Source organism: Meriones unguiculatus, chromosome 2 (genome assembly GCF_030254825.1).
Source record: "Meriones unguiculatus strain TT.TT164.6M chromosome 2, Bangor_MerUng_6.1, whole genome shotgun sequence".
NCBI lineage: Eukaryota > Metazoa > Chordata > Mammalia > Rodentia > Muridae > Meriones > Meriones unguiculatus.
In genome coordinates, this window is record NC_083350.1 from 165,205,123 (window position 1) to 165,224,085 (window position 18,963).

The 18,963-nt window shown below is 40.3% G+C and overlaps 1 long non-coding RNA gene across 2 annotated transcripts in view; it reads right to left on the reverse strand.

Annotated features, from left to right (window-relative positions):
• Window positions 1-695: 695 nt before the first annotated feature.
• The window catches only part of LOC132652477 (uncharacterized), a 50,968-nt gene continuing 32,700 nt past the window's right edge, over window positions 696-18,963 (reverse strand). For both annotated transcript variants that reach the window (XR_009590116.1, XR_009590115.1), the window contains 3 exons: window positions 8,570-8,628; window positions 8,331-8,418; window positions 696-1,637 (listed from right to left, as the gene is read on the reverse strand). This is a non-coding gene — a long non-coding RNA (uncharacterized LOC132652477). The remainder of the gene's footprint in view (window positions 1,638-8,330; window positions 8,419-8,569; window positions 8,629-18,963) is intronic.

Genomic DNA, 18,963 nt, shown 5'->3' on the forward strand with positions numbered 1-18,963 from the left:
TGCTCTCCTTGTGGAACTCCTGTCTCCTACATGTCTTTCATCTCCCCCTTCTTTCATAAGATTCCCTGCACTCTGCCCAAAGTTTGGCTATGATTCTCAGCATCTGCTTCAATACCCTGCTGGGTAGAGGCTTTCAGAGGACCTCTGTGGTAGGTTCCTGTCCTGTTCCCTGTTTTCTCCCTATTCCAATGTCTATCCCGTTTGTCTTTCTGAATGAGGATTGATCATCTCACCCAGAGTCTTCCCTTCTTGCTTAGCTTCCTTAGGTATACAGATTTTAGTATGTTTATCCTATATTATATGTCTAATATCCAGTTATCAAGTAACCCAATAAAAAATGGGGTACAAACAGAGAATTCTCAATTGAGGAATATCGAATGGCAGAGAAACAAAGAAATGCTCAACGTCCTTAGTCATCAGGGAAATGCAAATCAGAATAACTCTGAGATTCCATCTTATACCCATCAAAATGGCTAAGATCAAAAACTCAAGTGACAACACATGCTGGAGAGGATGTGGAGAAAGGAGAACCCTCCTCTATTGCTAGTGAGAATGTAAACTTGTACAAATACTTTGGAAATCAATCTGGCACTTTCTCAGAAAATTAGGAATAGGGCTACCTCAAGCCCCAGCTATACCACTCCTGGGCATATATCCAAAATATGCTCAAGTACACAACAAGGACATTTGTTCAACCATGTTCATGGCAGTTTTATTTGTAATTGCCAGAAACAACCCAGATGTCCCCCAATTGATGAGTGGATACAGAAATTATGGTATATTTATACAATGGAATACTACTCAGCAATTAAAAACAAGGAAATCATGAAATTTTCAGGCAAATGGTGGGAACTAGAAAAGATCACAAACCATTTTCAACAGCTGCTGCAGCCCTCTCTGGTCCTTTAGAAAAAAACTCTTTAGAGGTGACAATCATTTCCCAAGGATCTAGAGCATACTTAAGGATCCTGGTCAACAATATTTATGGAATCAGTATAAGGCTCCTGAAAACAAGAAATGTCCCACCTTAAACTTCAACAGTCATGTTGCTTTTGTGTTATTGTTAGAACACTTAGGAAATATATACAAATATGGCAAATAAAAATGGGCCCAAATTTGGATAAGCCTGATCTCTGTACTTTGTAATTAGCTTTCCCCCCTGAACGCTATGACCATGTACTATTTATAACCCTCTAACAAAGCTAACTTTTCCATGGCTTTTCTTTCTTTTTGATTTGTTGTTGTTGAGACAGGGTCTCCCTATGAAGCCCAGCCTGGTCTCAAATCCCAAACCCCCTACTTCAGTGGCCCCACTGCTGCGAATACAAGAATGAGCCACCACACGTCTGGCATAGTCATTTTCATTTTGATGTTTCACTGGCAGTGTATTCTCTAAAACAATCTAAGAACAAACAGCAGAAGGCCACCTAAAATGAGGGAAATCGTTCCCACTTCCCTGGGATTCGGCGTGGTTAAACTCTCCAAAATGTGCTCTCAGTCATGGTCACGTGACCAGGGTTCACTACAGAACTAGGGTTCTGCAGTTTGCAGGCGCAAGTCTGTCTCTGCTGGGCTGTTCAGAGGCTGTGTTCAGCTGGATGTATGGCTACTTCGCTTCAACACGGCAGAGTTGAAAACTGCCGAGAAGACATGAGAAAAAGAAGCCCGGTCACCTGGGTATTATCCTCTTACCAAATATAAATTTTAAGCTTATCAAACTTTAGGTACAAATTAATTCTCCAAACAGTTACCTCCAGAAAGTATGTAATAAGCCTTGCCATCACTCAGACCTTTAAGACACACTCCCAACTCTATCTCCCATTTTTTGAACATGATCATGTATACATATACCTTCTCTTGTTGTCTCTACACACTGGTAGCAAATGTCTCAAGTTCATTTAAGTAATCTGCAGTGCTATCCATATTGTTAGCTGTTCAATTGAACAGCATGCCAAGATGACTTTTTCCTTTTTATTTGCTGCTATTGTCCTAAAGGTAAAATTTTAACATTCTTCAGGGGTTTTTTTGTTTCTTTGTTTTGTTTTATTTTATTAGACAGAATCACATTCTCTAGCCCAGGCCAGCCTCAAACTTCATGTCTTCCAGGCTGACCTCATGCTCCTGCAATCCTACTACCTCAGCCTCCTGAGTGATTACTACAGAAGTTTAGCTACTATGTTTGGCCAAATAAATACCTTTCAAATAGGCATGATGGCACATGCCGGCAAGCCTATACATTGTAAGGCAAAGGCAGGGAGATCAGCAGTTCGTAACCCATCTCTGCTACCCAGCAAGTTTGAGGCCACACTGGGTGGACTGCAAGGCCTCATTTCAAAATATTAGACACGCTGTATCCCTTAGTCCTGCCCTGCCAGATGGGGTCTGAAAACCTGTCAGCACCTGTAGCTTTCTATTTGGCTTATTTTTAATGAAGAAATTAACCCAGGGGCTCTCTGTCCAACACTAGGTTGAACTGGTTCCTCCTTACTGCCATTACCCAGACATATACCTGGCTACTACTCTCTTGCCAGCATTTTGAACATTCTATTTCTTCTCTGTTGCATTTTCTATATCTCCCCCGCCACGCACTCTTAGTGTGTTTTCTCATTGATCAAATGTTCGTTTTTTTGATGGGAGCTGGGGCCACTCAGTCGTTTGATGGCATTGTATTCTTGGTAGCCTCTGTCTATTCATGTTCTTGCCAGGACAAATCACTTTCTGATTTCCAGTCCTTGTACCACGATCTATTTTTTTTTCCTACTGAATCTTTATCTTATCATGGTTTCCCGATATATCAGTGACCATCAGCACTGTGAACTCATTGCTCTGGGCCACGTTGGTAGGCTTCTTCTGGTTTTTCAGACTTAAATTGTGTGCTCTTCTTTTGACAACACCTTTCCCACTGCTCAGAAATTCCGTGTTTTGAATGGCTTCATTTTCTGTTTCTCTTTGTACCACTTCAGCCATTTTCATCTGGATTTCTTAGGCATCATCCATTTTTAATGCCAAGATAAGAAAGAATGTTGCGGGGGCATGCGTGAAGAAGGGGGGAGGGTGGGATTGGGAGAGGAGGAGTGAGGGGTTTATGGGGGGACACAAAGTGAACGAAGTGTAATTAATTAAAAAAATAAATTAAAAAAAAGAAAAGAAAGAATGTTGCAAAGAAGAGAAATGTCTCACACCAAAATATAAGTCTGTATTTTGGAGTACAATAGATACTAACTCTGTACGATTACATCAGTTCATAATTCATAAAATAAAAGTGGCTGACAAAGTTCACAAACTAGGTGACAATTTAGAGAAAAGAGTTTACTCTCTTAAGAGCAGGGGGTAAACTACACCTTTGCTTTCTAAAAATAAAGTGTTTGCTCAGCCTTTGAAAGCCACAGCTCGCAAATGTACAAGGAGCTGGCTGCTGTGAACAACCACAGTTAAGACAATGTCCTTTATAAAAGCCTAATGCTTATTAAAAAAAAAAATCAAGTTAAAAAAAAGTGTTGCCATGGCAGATTCTGTCACTTTCTACTTTCAAAGCAAAGATCACAGCACAAGGTCTGATCAGTCCCCCAGGATGTGTGTCAGTTTGGCTTTATGTAGATTTACATATTCAAGTGATAGGTTAAAATTTCTAAAAAAACTTTTTTACAGCTAATATGATGCTTAAAAGGTTGAACTTTCTTACTGAGCTGTCAAAAAAAATGTGAAAACTTCTGATTTAATACTGAAAATTTCTCTGCAATCTGAGCTGTAGAGATGAGTTCTGTGAAATAGAAAATTTTCTTTAAAGGGTCTGATGTGATAATGTTGGTATAACGTCTAGAAGAAACTCAATGGCTTCACACCTTATCAAAAGAAAAATGTGACTCAGGCTATCACGTCATGGGAGGGCACTGTCCAAATTACAACACTGTCACTTTAAAAAAAATGCCTCTTTAGTTTGTGCAAGATGGTTACAGCTATGACTTGTTTTAAGTTCGTAGCACATGTCCAAAGAACTCACTGCAAAGCAAAAAAAAAAAAAAAAAAAAAATTCAAATGTATATATCCATTATGACATGATTGATCCATAGCTTCAACCTTGTAGGAAACAGTCATCGTGCTGTAGTTTGGAAGGCCTTGTTCTTCCAAGAGAAGTTCCTTCCTGATGCCGTTGGTCAACTTTTTGCATGTGGGTGTTATCCCGAGTGCTGCCTCTTGCCAGTTAGGCTGCTACAAAACACAGATGTAGCTATCATCTCTGACTTTATGGGACACTTAGCAAGCAGAGTCAACTGAGGGTGTGAGTTCACGTGTGAGAAACTCGCACAGCTCTTGACAGCCTAGTGCAGGCCTCTGGACTACTGGTCCTATCAGGAGCATACAGTTCACACTTGGTGTAAACACACCTTAACATGTTCCTCGCAAACATTTGGTCAGCAGCACCTGCTGGAAGGCCTGCAGCTGTTACTCACTGGCTGTGGTACAGAGGAACTTGGAAGTATCCTGGCCTGTCACTGTGGTTGTGAGTGCAGGCAACACGCCTGGGACTGCCGCCCTGGCTCACTCACAGACCGGATTTCTGACAGCAGAAGAGAGGTGGGAAGGGTGGCAGGCTACTGGGTTTTTGTTTTCCCTTCTTTAGACTATGAAGTTGTTCTGAAGGCAGGAGACAATAGGAGAGAGAGAGAGACCTTGATGGCAGCCTGGTCACATAGTTCAAACATCAAGGTCCCTAGAGGTCTGGTCATCCAGCTCTGGAGCTTCAAAATTCCCAGAAGCTTCATTGCTGGGTTCAGATGGCCAACTGGATGTCAATTTTCAACCTCCACGTTCACACTGCGTCTCTAGTAATGCTTTCTTAATTGTGGAAGCTTTTATTTTCTGATCACTCCTTTTCATACTGTACTCTTTTTATCTAATGGAAGCAATAGTTCATGTACCTCCCAGAGGAGATATATATGTGTGTATATATATATATATATATCCTCCTAATATATATAATATATAATATATATACCAGGAGGATTTCCATCTGCTCCAGACATCCTCTTTATTTACTCTATTTGTTGCTGCTGTTGTTGTTTTATTTCATCTTGGTTTGTTTGGGCTTGCTTTGAATAAATAAATGTCTTGTGGCTTTTAGCTCTATTTATATTAAAGAGTTAAGAGTCAACTTTGTCAAAGCTCTATGCATGAGCAGGGTGTGAGCTTATATACTTTCCTAAAGATGTGTCGGTGAGCTGAAATTTCCATCTGGGAGCCCCACATATTAGACAGCACAGCGTGCTTTGTTCTTCACACCCGTGATTCTGAGCCTTTCTACGTGCTCAGTGAGGCACAGTCTCGCTTCCCGCAGCACTATTTAAATGTTCTCGTCTATTAAGTAATGTATTCCATCTGCTTTACGTACATATTAGCAATGAAAAGATGTCTTCCAGTTTATCTCAAAACACTAAATTTGTGTTTTGCCGACTTCTTATAGTTTAGGCATGTTTTTTTTTTGTTTTTTCTCCATAATTTTATTTTTCTCATTAGTTACATTTTGTAAATTCGGTATCCCAGCTGTATCCCTCATTCCCTCCCCAATCCCCCCTCCCTCCCTCATCTCCTCCCTGCCCCTTTCCAAGTCCACTAATAGGGGAGGACCTCCTCCCCTTTCATATGACTCCCTTTTGTCAGGTATTTTCAGGACTGGCTGCAAAGTCCTCCTCTGTGGCCTAACAGTACTGCTCCTCCCTTGGGAGGTGGGGAGGTCAAAGAGCCAGTCATTGAGTTTTAAGAGGAGTTGCAACCCATGTCTGTGATCCAGCCCTGGTTAGAATACAGTAGGACAGTCGTGCAGGAGTTTGAGAACAGACTGAGCTAAATAGTAAGTTCAAGGCCAGCCTGAGCTGGAGGGGAATGGGGAGATGGAGGGAGTAGGTGGAAGGTGAAAAGAGGAGGGAGGGAAGAAAAGAAGAAGAAAGAGAGGGAGGGGATCTTTACTTCACTCTGGGACTGGATCTCAAAAAAGCATCCGGAGAGAGGAAGATTTGGGGGTGTGGTATACAGAATTCCACAGGTGTCTATCCTCCTGAGAATAATACTTTTTTTCTAGTCACACAGCTACTAAACTATGGCTTGCTGTGAAGAAACTTCACAAATGGAATACAGATAGAGAGATTATCTACATAGCCAGGCTGGTCCAAGTAATTGTCTGAACCCTTAAACATAGAGGAGGAGGGCAGGAGATATGGCAGAAGAGAAGAGAGGTGAATGAGTTGAAGGAGGTCAAAGAAAGTGAAATACAAGGGCTTCCACTGCTGTCTGTGAAAGTCAAGGGGAGCCGCCAAGAAATGGACTCACTCTCTAGGCAATGAGAATACCTGTGGCCAAAATGTAGCAACCTCCCTCCTCCAATCACTATGGAACTGATTTTTCTCAATGGTCTGATGAGCCTGTCTTAGTTAGAGTTTCTATTGCTGTGATAAACACCATAAACAAAGAAACCTGGGGTTTATCCAGCTTATATTTCCACATCACTCACTGACCATCATCATTGAAGGACGTTAGGACAGACTCAAACAGGGCAGGAACCTCAAGGCAGGAGCCAATGTAGAGGTCATAGAGGAGTGCTGCTTACTGGCTTGATTCCATGACTTGCTCAGCCTGCTTTCTTATAGAACCCAGGACCACCAGCCCAGCCACAATGGGCTGGGCCCTCCTCCGTCAATCACTGATTAAGAAAATACACTACAAGGTTGCCTACGGCCCAGTTTTATGGAGGCTCATTCAAATGAGCCTTTCAGATGACTATAAGCTTGTGTCAAGTTGATATAAAACTAGCCAGCCAAGCCTAAAGCAGATTATCCCTCAGAGATTTCACACAAGAGTTCTGGGTGGCCTGCACAGATATAACCCATGCAGCTCAGCATCCAAGTGAGTGTCCTAGTAAGGGGAACAGAGACTGTCTCTGACATGAACTCAGTGGCTGGCTCTTTGATCACCTCCCCCTGATGGGGGTGGGCAGTCTTACCAGGCCACAGAGGAAGACAATGCAGCCAGTCCTGATGAGACCTGATAGACTAGGGTCAGTTGGAAGGAGAGGAGAACCTCCCCTATCAGTGGACTGGGGAAGAAGCATGGGAGGAGAAGAGGGAGGGAAGATGAGATTGGGAGGAGATGAGGGAGGTACAGCTAGGGTACAAAATTAATAAACTATAATAAATAAATAAAGGGGGCAAAAAGAGCTCTGGGTGGTAGCCAGAGCCTGAAGTTAGCTAAAGGATATTCAACATAGAGCTCAGTCAAGCCCTCTGAACCTGCAGAGGACTAAATAAATAAATAAATAAATAAAAATAAAGTGTTTTTTTTTTAAGTGGCTAAAGTGGCTAAAATTAAAGTAATTTTTATGGCAATAATATAGAGGGTGCAGAAGGAAAGATGGGAAGGGGCATGCTGGGAGCACACACTGGGCTTTAAGGGACAGTTCTTGAGCAATCATCAGAGGACCTCAGTTCAGAAGCAATGGGGCCATAATACCGACTCAGTTCTGTGAATCCAGCTTTGAGTTAGAATGGAAATTATTTCTGAAGAGAGAGACGTTTCAATGTGTTTTCGAGATTATTTTGTCAATAGTCCTGTCAATACTCCAGCTTGAGTGTAAATGTCTCCACGCGTTCACGTGCTTCAGCTCACGGCTTCCAGCTGGTGGTGCTATGTTGGAGGTTGTGGCAGGCTGAGCTTGAGGTGTTAGCCTGGCCCTGCCCACCACCTCTGCTTACTGATCTGTGAGCTATGGCAGACCACCCTGCAAGCTCCGACGGTAAAAAGCCTGCAGCCTGTGCATTCGTGTCATGGTGGACTTAGTCTTCTGGATTGCGAGCCCCAGTGGACTTCTCCCTCCTTCGGTGGCTTCTCTGAGGCACGTGTTAGACAAACAACACAGGATGCTGCTGTGTTCCTACGCTGACTCTGGGTTTCCTTCCGCGCGGGATTAGAGTTGGCAGAGGACAGCCCAGCAAACCTGAGGCAAGCACAGATTTGAGGGCACCTGTGCCTGACACTTGCACTTCTGAACTGCTGCTGATGTCCCGAGTGGGTGTGTGAATATGCTGTGTGAATAGGGAAGCTGGGGGGGGGGAGATGTGGGGTACACGCTGGCAGCTGAATTGTGTGCTCTGTGCCACTGCCTCGCTCTGTCTGAGCCCAGACTTAGGATTCTTCTTCATCAGCATCTCAAGCGCTAGGATTACAAGCATGCCACCTTGCCTGGATTTAATATATACTCTTTAAAAAAAACAATTGTCTTTAAATGTGCATGTAAATGCTGATAAACTTTAAAAAAGCCTATAAAATTTAATCCACCTCACCTCTCATTGCCCTCTGGTTTTCTTAGATCTTTGCCAGTTTACACCATTATCAGAAGGAAAGAAAAATTCCACACTGCTCACCAGCAGGCTGGAGAAGGAAGACGGAAGATGTGTTACATGCATATTAATTTCTCTTCTCTTACGCTGTCTCAGAAGTGGAAAAAATTCCTGTTGTAGTTGAGTGGGTGTTGGCAGTTCACTTCTCCACATCTAATTTCATAAATATGCGTTTCAATTACCTTTTGCAGATGAAATAAATAATCCTGATTCAATTTTCTATTTTAGAAGGGCCATTAATCTGGAAAACAAATAAAGAAAGATTAATTTTTAATGCCTATTCCACACTTTCTCAGAATGAAAATTATAACACTAATATATCTATAAATAGAAGCTGTGAGCCTCCAAACTTCTGTTTTCTCTACAGCTGAGCTTGTCCTCTCATGAAGCATCTCTAAGAGTCAAAGTCAGACACAGAGAGGCCATTTGCTGTCTGCCTCTTCGGTTTTCAAGCTGAGGACAGTCAGATCTTTCCTAAGCAGTTTGACTATAGAAATATTTTTTTCCACAGAGCACTATTAATAGGAAGAACTTGAACAATAATTTTAGAAATCAAAGAATAATCAAAACTCATTTAATGGCACCATTCAGAGGACAAGCCATTCTAGTTAACTAGATTTTCTGGTTAACTGGAAATTAACCTAATATCCATAGTTCAAAACTTGCCATAGAAAATCTTTTCAAACTGAAAAAAATTAATTTCTATGGTGCCTTAGGAAGTACAGAGTGCTGAGTATAACTGAGTACTAGATGATCAAAGTTTCTGCAGTTTACATGCATACTTTGTACTTTAGGGTGTACTTCAAGGGTCTAGAAGACTGGATTCAATGACAGCTAAACATGTAATTTGAAAGCATATGTCTCATTTATGTCCATGAACCTCTATTTTAGTCTACTTTTCTCTTGAAATCAGGCAAAAATTAATCCTACTGGGGCTGAAGCGATGGCTCACTGGTTAAGAGCACTGGTTGCTCTTTTGGAGGATATGAGTTCAATTTCCAGCACCCACATGGCAGCTCACAACTGTCTGTAACCCCAGTTCCAGGGGTTATGACACCTTCACACAGATTTGCAAGCAGGCACAACACCAATGCACATAAAATAAAAATAATTAAAAACAGTCATATTAATCAAGGGTTCTAATTTAATTGGGTTAAATCAATCTTTTTGCTGTAAGGTCAAAATAAGGTTTCTCAGGATAAATTTTAAAGGGGTATGGATGGAGTGGCCCACTTATGGTTGTATGACATGGCAGCGGTTTTACTTTAAGAATGTTTTCAGCCAGGTATAGTGGCTCACAGTTGCCATCTTAGTGAGGGCAAGGAGATCATCAGCTCAGGGCTAGCCTATGCTTTCTGGTGAGAACCAGACCAGACTAGACTGTATAGGGCTCACAGGTAAATGGATGGAACTAGAAAAGATAACCCTGAGTGAGGTAACACAGAAGCTGAGATTCATAGCCAAACTTTGGGCAGATTTCAGGGAATCTCATGGAATAAGGGAGAGAGAGAAAGACCTGCAGGGGACAGAAGCTCCACAAGGAGACCAACAGAGCCATAAAAACCTGGACCCAGGGTGGCCTGAAGAGACCAATACTCCAACCAAGGACCATGCACAGAAAGGACCTAGACCCCCTGCTCAGATGTAGCCCATGGCTGCTTGGTTTCCAAGTGAGTTCCCTAGTAAGGGGAGCAGGAGCTGTCTCTAACATGAACTCAGTGGCCAGATTTTTGATCATCTTCCCCTCAGGGTTGTAGCCTTGCAAGGTCACATAGGAAGACAATGCAGCCAGTCCTGATGAGACCCGATAGGCTAGGATCAGATAGAAGGGGAGGAGGTTCTTCCTTATCCGTGGACTAGGTGTTGGTATGTTCTTTTGGAACGTATACAGTTTACCCTTGTTCATTCAAATGCTGATTTCTCTACCCCACTATCTGGTTTCAATCTGGACATTGCATTGTGATGCTTTTTCTGAGCATCACCTGTCTCAAGTTTGTGTATACATGCCACCATTTGTTCTCTTGTGTTGTTAGTAAAACAACCAACCAGTACTGTGCAAGGGGGAGAATAGAGTGGAACATCCTGGTCTGGAAAGGAGAGGAAGGAAGCTGGAGAATAGGAGTAGGAAAGAGATAGGCAGGTCAGAACTTGGAACCATGAGGAGCAATGAACCAGACCTAAGATATGACAAAAAGCAAGTATAATGGGTGAAATCTGAATGGGAGAAAACTATGTAAACTTGGAGGTTTAGGATGGAGTAACTACTGCCCAGCATTGTGCTCTAGGTTAATTAAATAAATCCTAGTCTCTGTGTGGTGATTTGGTTATATAGCTGGTTTAGGAATAACCACTGTTTAACTAAAAGATAAATCAATAGTAAATATTAATATCAATAACAAGTAGGGGAGGGGCATGGGAGGAGAAGAGGGAGGATGAGTGGGACTGGGAGGAGGTGCTTTTACACACACACACACACACACACACACACACACACACACATCCTGAGTCCTGGCATCAAAGTATGCACCACCATTCCAAGCTGATTTTATCTCTTGCTTAACTTGATAACCATGCAAGAGACACTTGCAATGTTTCTAGTCTTCAAACTCATTCCTTTATTCATCAAAACCCCATAGACTGCCTGAGATGGGGCACACATTGTTATAAGCTCTGTACATAGAGCAGGTAACAGAAGTCACTTTCTTTTTGGAGCACATATTTTTTGTCGGTTTTCACTTTAAGTGTCTACAAAAGCCCTATTAGACTTTTTAATTTACTTTCAGGCAGGGCAGCAGCATCCCGGCCTCAGAAGCCAGGATCCTGGCATTGTCTCTGCAGCATTCTCTGTGGAAATTAGCGCTCAGCCCTCAGAGGAATGCTGTGGACTCACGGTAAGGTGAAAATAGTAACAACCAAGCACTTGTATGGCTTTTAGTCTTGCATCACACATTGTTCCACACACTTGTTTTCGGGTCAAGTTATGTAATAGCTCCATCTTATATCCCATTATTAACTCCACTTTTGAAATTAAGTGGACAAGGCAAACTTGACTCTTGATCAAGGGAGTGTGCTTGGAAGAGTGGACGTGCACAGACAAGTTGTGTATTTTGTTTTTATCCTAACTCAGGTGGTGACTGTGTCTTTTCCCCATTAGTTGGGGCCTGACCTCGCAGTTTAATTCATATGTAGTCTGAAAAGAAAACAAAGGCACATAAGAAACACTGCTCCAAGGAGAAAATTAAAAAAAAAAAAAAAAAAAATCACTACTCCATGCCGTCAAATTCCTGGAATACAGAAGTAGGCCTTTGTGTAAAGGCAGGTTTCACTGGGTAGGGAAGTTAAAATACTTGCATAAAAGTCTTACAAGGTGTGGAGTTTTGTTTTTTTTTTTTTTAATGAATTCTTTGTTGTAAATAAGTTCTATAGTATTTTATAGAAAAAAGCTTATATTTGACATTTCTTGGAAATCCATTCTCTTTTCTTCTGTTGGTTTGATCCTCCTCAGTCATGAGTGCTAACAGCAACTCTGCAACTCATGCACAATAAAGATATCGGAGGGTGGTCATTCTTAACAAGCAAGCATTCTTTCTGCGATAGTTCTCATGTATATTCTGTCTATTGAAAATCCCTGTTCCCAGTGATCAACTCAACAAGTGATGACACTCACTGGAAAAATGTATACAGCTGATGAATCCATGGTCCTGGCCAGTATTTAATAAAACCTGCTTCAAATTTGGCTCAAGAATTGTGGTACTGGTCTTATTCTTACCTAGTGGGATTAACAACAAGGAAGACAGGTGATTTTGGTTCAGCTTGATGTTGGACTCAACATCAAGTCTCCTGTCCAGTAAAAACCCATGGGTTTGGAACAATACATTTTGTGTGCATTATTATTTATCATATGAGATAATGACATCTGTGATATAAAAACAGCTAATGGGATGCATTGAGAATATAAAGAGGACCCTTTGTCTAACGACCTCTCAATAGTAACTTGAGCATCACCAGGAATTCCTTAGAGCTTCACTAGATGCCGTACGCATTAATTTGGTAACGACTTGTTATGTGTTTGCTGCCTCTTTATATCTGCTACATACACTCATTCAAAAGCATCATTATGCTAGTGATGTCATGCACTATATAGAGTCTAGAGGGTGGTTTACTGGGTTTCCTATAAAGTTTACTGAGGAGCTTTTAAGACCTCATTAACAGCATGTACCCAGGTAAGATGAAAGTATTGCACTATTTCACGTTTGTGGTTTCTATTCAGCTTCCTGTTGAAATTGTTGAAGTGGTATTACACAGCACTGCCCCTTCATAGCATCAGCTGTGCCTGCTTACAGAAAATGACCACAGCTGGGCTTGGTCACCGTTGATGTTTCTTCATAAAAGGAGAAGGTAGGGAGGATCACGGGACCCTCATCTGAGTATCCAGCCTTTCTTCCAGGCAGTTGTAAGCATTCTTCCCTAATCATCGTGGTCTTGGGGGAGGAGCTAGAGTACTCAGGCTTCGAAAAACTAGTGGCGAAGCAGCAGCTTTGTGAAGACAGTCCAGCGTGGTATTCCCTCACCCAGGTAAGTAAATCAGCCCAATAAATTTGATTTTCCAGTCTTAACTTTGGTTAAATTGAACTCTGCTTTGCCACTGGGACATTACGAGGAGGGCGTACATGTTGCCTAGCTCCTGACTTACCCACCCTGACCCCTCACTCACCAGCTCCACCAGGAAGAAAATTCTCACAATAGATGGCAAATTCACTTGTTGCTATTTTGCCTCATGGTAGAAAGAAAGGAAACAGGTAAAATAAAAGAAAACATTGGAAGGATGTAAACATACGAATTGTTTTAATTAAAAGATGTTTATATATGAAGATAAAGATGACTGGATGTTTCCAGAGTAGAAAGGAAGAGTAGATAGCATTAGCCAGTTACGAAGGCTTGAGCAAGCTACTTACGGTACACAAAGAATGAGACTAAGAGCTTATGTGTACCGTGTTAATATAAGATTAAAGATCAACAATTACAAGGAAGGCTGTAATGTATGTCTAATCAAACTTTATTTAGAAAAGCCCAGTTCATGAGATATTGGAAAGTAGTTAAAAGTACCAGACTGGGATAAGTGGTCTTCTAGGTGTTTAATAACTCCATTTTCAAATGAAAAAATTGAGGCCCAGCTGGATGGAGGTATGAAAAATATAAGCTATGTGGAGAAAGAGGAGGCAATTGCTCCAACAGTCATAATGGAATCTAACTCGTTTGCCACGTGCTGTTCCCCGTTTAATGTATTTATCCTCTGAATAATTTTGCGTAACAAATGAAGACACTGAAGCATATATTAATAACTTGTCAGACACCACTTATCTCATAAATGGCAGTGATGGAAGCTGAACCTAGGCATTCCTATAGAGTAAAGAAACTCGCTTCGTTATTTATCTTCCAACAAGGATGTGGTAGTGTCCCACTCTTCCAGAAGTTGCCTGTGGTGTGAGAATAGAAAAGGTTATCTACTAGGACTTCTGTCAAGTGCATTATTAATAACTACCTGTGCTGCTTTGATCCCGGGGACAATTTTGCCAGATTATGGGGAAGCACCAGACTTGTGAGACAATGGCTGATGCTGCTCACAAGAAAAAATTATCACATTATCACAGAATCAAAAATATGGTAGAGCAACAAAACCTTTTTGATCATATTAAGGACTAAAAGTTCACAGAATGCTAGGCTCATAGAAGAGGGCATCAGATTCCCTGGAGCTGAACTTACAATTATGAACCTCCATGTGGGTGCTGAAAACTGAACCCTGGGCCTTTTGCAAGGGCAGTAAGTGTTCTTAACCGCTGAGCCATTTCTCCAGCCCCAAATGAGATATTCTTAACAGTATTTTTATATCTCCAATTTGACCCAGACATAATTAGAATTAATGAAACGAGAAAAACAAAAAGAAAACCCACCATGGCAAAGGTATACTCAATAATGACACTTTTTTTGTTTAATGTGTGTGTGATTAGCTGCATGCATGCCTGGTGCCCTTAGAGGAGAACACTGCAACTGGCATTACAGATAGTTGTGAGCCACCATGTAGGAGCTGGAAATTAAAGCTGGTTTCTCTGAAAGAGGTCAAGAGCAGCAAGCACTCTTAACCTCTGAGCCATATCTCCAGCCCCAACAATGTTTGATACTTAAAAATTAAAAAAAAAATACAAAAAGTCGGGATTTTGTTGGGGATTTCATATGAAAGCAAACTGATTCTGGTGAAAATAATTTTGGTTAATTAAATGAATAAAACAAAAACAAAAATTCACTATAATAATATAGAAAATTGATCACAAATTAAATTACCACAATGGCATTTGCTTTTGGAAATACGTATCAGTTTTCTTTTTTTTTTTCAAAACAAAAATTTGCTAATGTGGTTGTCATCTGATGAGACTAATTATACATATTGAGACCCTGAGCATGAAATAAAACAGCAGAGTACAGCTGAAAATTGTTAGCTGTTGATCCAGAAACCATTCTTTCAGTTAATTTTTTTTTCAGGTACCCACTGCTAATAATCCATGTGACCCAACAGTTTTCATCAATTTAGGTTATATGAATATTTTGGCAGAATTTTGGTTGAGTTTCAAACTTAATTGAACGTGTAGACTTTGAAACAATCAATGATGTTGATTATTTTATTCATCATCTGTGATTTGCTTCTCCTTTGTTAGCAGTTGAGCACTAATCCAAGAAAACTCAACCCTTGATTTCAATGAACCTGGTGTACAACCAGGGAAACAGAGACACATGAAGGCATCCAACATGCCAGAGAATATATCATAGGGAACAAAAGGGCAACAATTAGGGCTTTGGGAAGCATGCATCAAAGCTTGGAATCATCCTAAAAATCAAGAAATATTTCCAAAAAATAAATGGAGGAGGATAGTAAGACAGAGGAAAAAACAGGGAGGGGGGCTGCATCAAATGCTTGTGCCCTTGTGTTCTCCCAGCACTGTGACATTATCTTACACAAGCACTTTCTCCTTGTGTAATACTTAAGTAGACAATGTCTGTTATTAGACCCACCTTGAGGGTAAGGATCTTATTTATTTATCTTTGTAACCCCAGTACCTATCACAATACCTTCTTCATCATAATGGGTACTCAATAAATATTTGATGAATTAATGAAAGATTGAAGGAGTGAATAAAGAAAGAAGAAAGCCCAGAGGACACTTGGAAGTTAGTTAGGCAACTAGTTTGCTTGCAAGCGAGACTAAAGGCCATTGCATGTCAGTCGACACTGGACTTAATTCCAGAGTCTGATAATGGAGAGGCGTGGCAGATTTTCATCAGGTTAATTACAGAGTTGAGGTAACACTGATAACAAAGCAGTGACCCTTTGCCACCTAACCTAATGCTTTATGTATGCTAACTATCTTAAGAGTCATCATTAGCTCTGGAGAGGATCCAGCAAGTGGAGAGAGCAAACTCCAGTCTGTGAAACAGGGGAATGCAAACTTGTCATTATGTAGCCTAAAGAGAAATTTAGCAATGAAATCATTTTGCACCTGTAAAGAGTTCCTTCTAGGCCTGGAACTTACCCTAGGACAAATTGCAGAGAATGAACCTGAGCAAAGTCTATCTGCTATGGTAAGAGCAAGTCTGGCTTCGTGTTATTCATTATTTTCAATTAGATAATGCAGACATGCCTGTTTTTCCATGATAAACACAGAAGGGATGTTTTTCCATTTCCTATCTGACCTTATTTAATTTATCTGAGTATCTGCATTTATTATTGGACAAATACTAACTTTTACCATTGAGCATTCATGGTCAGCCCACAAATTCTTCTCATCTTCAGCAAAACAGTTCACATGAATTACCTTTGTCTCTCTTCAGTAGCAGTGATAACAGAGCGTTCATTTGTTATTCAATAGCTACTATATGTGTCTTGGCACAGATTGCTCAGAACTCGGTCTACATTCAGGTTGCCTAAAATAGCATCTGTAGGTATAATAATAATGTCCTCTTCTTTTGATCAAAATATTACTCCACAATATTTTGTAGTCAGGTATCATCTCATTTGCTTCAGTAAAACATATTGTGGTAGAGGGGGGGGTTGCTCGTAGAAAAAGCAAATTTACTTTGTCTGTTGCTCAAGTATGCTGAAGTACCAAGAGCCAAAAACACTCTCTTCTTTCGCAGGTAATTAAATAACAAGGTGCAGCTAAGATACCTCATAATTGCCAAGTCCAAATTGCAATACTGAATAAATTTTGTTTATAAATTATAAACAAAATAAATAAATTATAAATAAATAAATACTGAAAATCTTTTTAGTAAACAGGAGGGAATGAGAGAAGGAACCGTGCCTTCAAAGTTTAGTGCCAAAGAAGGGTGATGGAAATTGCTGGCTCAGCAGAAGGAGTCCAGGAGGATGACTTGAAAGCCATACAGAACAACAAAGAATGGAGGTGGATGTCGTTGGCCAGACAGATGTGAATTGTTTCACTTTAAGGTATTCAGGATTGAGGGTGACTAAATTTTTTTCTCCCCTGAATGTTGCAGCCTAAGTTGGGCAGTGCTCTCCCCTCACTCGTCTCTACTCTCACCTTGTCGCTTTCGGACGGAAAGCTAACTCTGATCATGAAAGTCTGTCGTGTGGCGTGTCTAAATCTTACAGCTCCCTATGTTACTTCCTTATTATTAGGGAAACTTGGTTCTGGCTTTACATGAGAAAAATGAGAAAGAACATTTGGAGCTATATTCAAGAAACTTGTGTTTTCTTTAAAAAATTATCATAGTACTTAGGTAATCTTCATCTTAGTGATTTCCTTCTTGTTTTGTTTTGTGTTTTTCCAATCAAGGAGAATTATACTCAAAGTAATATCTACTCAACTTTTAACTACTGACAATTTTTTTCTCATTTAGAGCTGAATCCTTGTTTCTGAAATGATAGGGAGATACTATAGACAGCAGTAAAATTTAGACATGTCACATGGCAAAATTGCATAACAGCTGTTCACAACAGCTTATATAAAATCTTTAAAAACTTTTTAAAAATTACATCCAGTGTATGTATATATGTATGTATATATGTATTGTGTGTGTGTATGTCTGTGCTGTGTCTGTATGGAAGTCAGATGACAACTTGTGAGATTTGGATTTGGTTCGTTCTCTTTCTACCATGTAGGTCCCAGAATTGAACTTGGGCCGTCAGGTGTGGCGGCATGTGCTTTTATCCACTGAATCATCCACGGGCCCCAGTTTTGTGCAAAGACTTTATGTCTAAATTTCTGACATGATCTGAAATGTTATATTAATTTAGATAAAAAGATAAGTCATTTGCGATGGAAACTTTCCTTTAAGGCCTTTGCTAGCAGCCTCTGTCTTGTCAACAGTCTTCACTTCTGATTCTTTTAACATTCAATTTTGTGTGTTTGCTTTATCAACTGTTTCCTCTTAACTTAAACCTTGACAGCAGAAACTATCCATCTCATGAGTTTTCTTATTATATTCTCTGCATATGATTAATAGTCAACATATTTCTCAAAGAAAACTAAAAAAAAACACAACATGTAATATTTAATAGTCATCTAATTACACTTGTAAAGTTCAGTTTGAGTTAGTGCTACATTGATCTTGCCATGACAAAATTATAAGAAACTAATCAGGTATTTAAAAATTAGAAATGATTAGAAGAGGCTCAAAGAAACAATTTAAAATGGGAAGCTCTCCCTGCTAAAGTTAGTGAAAGTCAGGTCAATAATTGCAGCTCTCCTTCCTTTTTTGTTGTTGTTGTTAGCCTAGCCTTTAATGGCTTATTCCTTGTAAAACATTCTTTACACTTGTCTTTACTCATTGAGGAAGGGATATAGCAGTTTCTACACGCTACAGAGTACTGCATGATGTCTATGCCAGTGAAACTCAGCAGTTCTATCCTGAGCAAAAAAGCAATTGAACATTTCATCAAAAAACATAATGGACTTTCTAAACTCCTAATCTTTCAGATAGAACTTTGGCAAAGATTTTTCACATTAAATCATAGATTCAGAGGTCAGATTAATGAATTTCATAATCATATTTCATAAATACCTATCCATGAGTTATCTCAACTTAACAAAATCCCTTTGACAATCAATCAGAAGTGAACCTAAGAGGAAGTAAAAGAAACCAGAAATCATTCTGCCCACATTACTCTGCCTCAGCCTCCAAAAACATGAATATCTGATATTAAAATGCATTTAGTCAATGCCAAAGTTCCAACATTGTTCCACATGGAAAGTCCCCCTGAGACTTCAGGCAAACTCATACCTATCAACCCTCATTAAAAACAAAAACAAGTTACATTCTTCCTGTTTGCCCAGAGGGTAAACATTGCTGTTCAGAGGAGACAGAGACATGAAGGATTGAACCAAAACAAGACCAAGCCCAAGCAGGGCAGACAGCAAATCCTCTAACTCTTTGTCATCTGCTGCATACAGTGGTATGCATACAGTGGCACTCTAAAACCCTTAGCCAACCCTACCCCTATGGCCTTGCTGGCTGCAGCACACATGACCTCTACTGGGCTGGCTCTGTTTGTTGCCTATGGC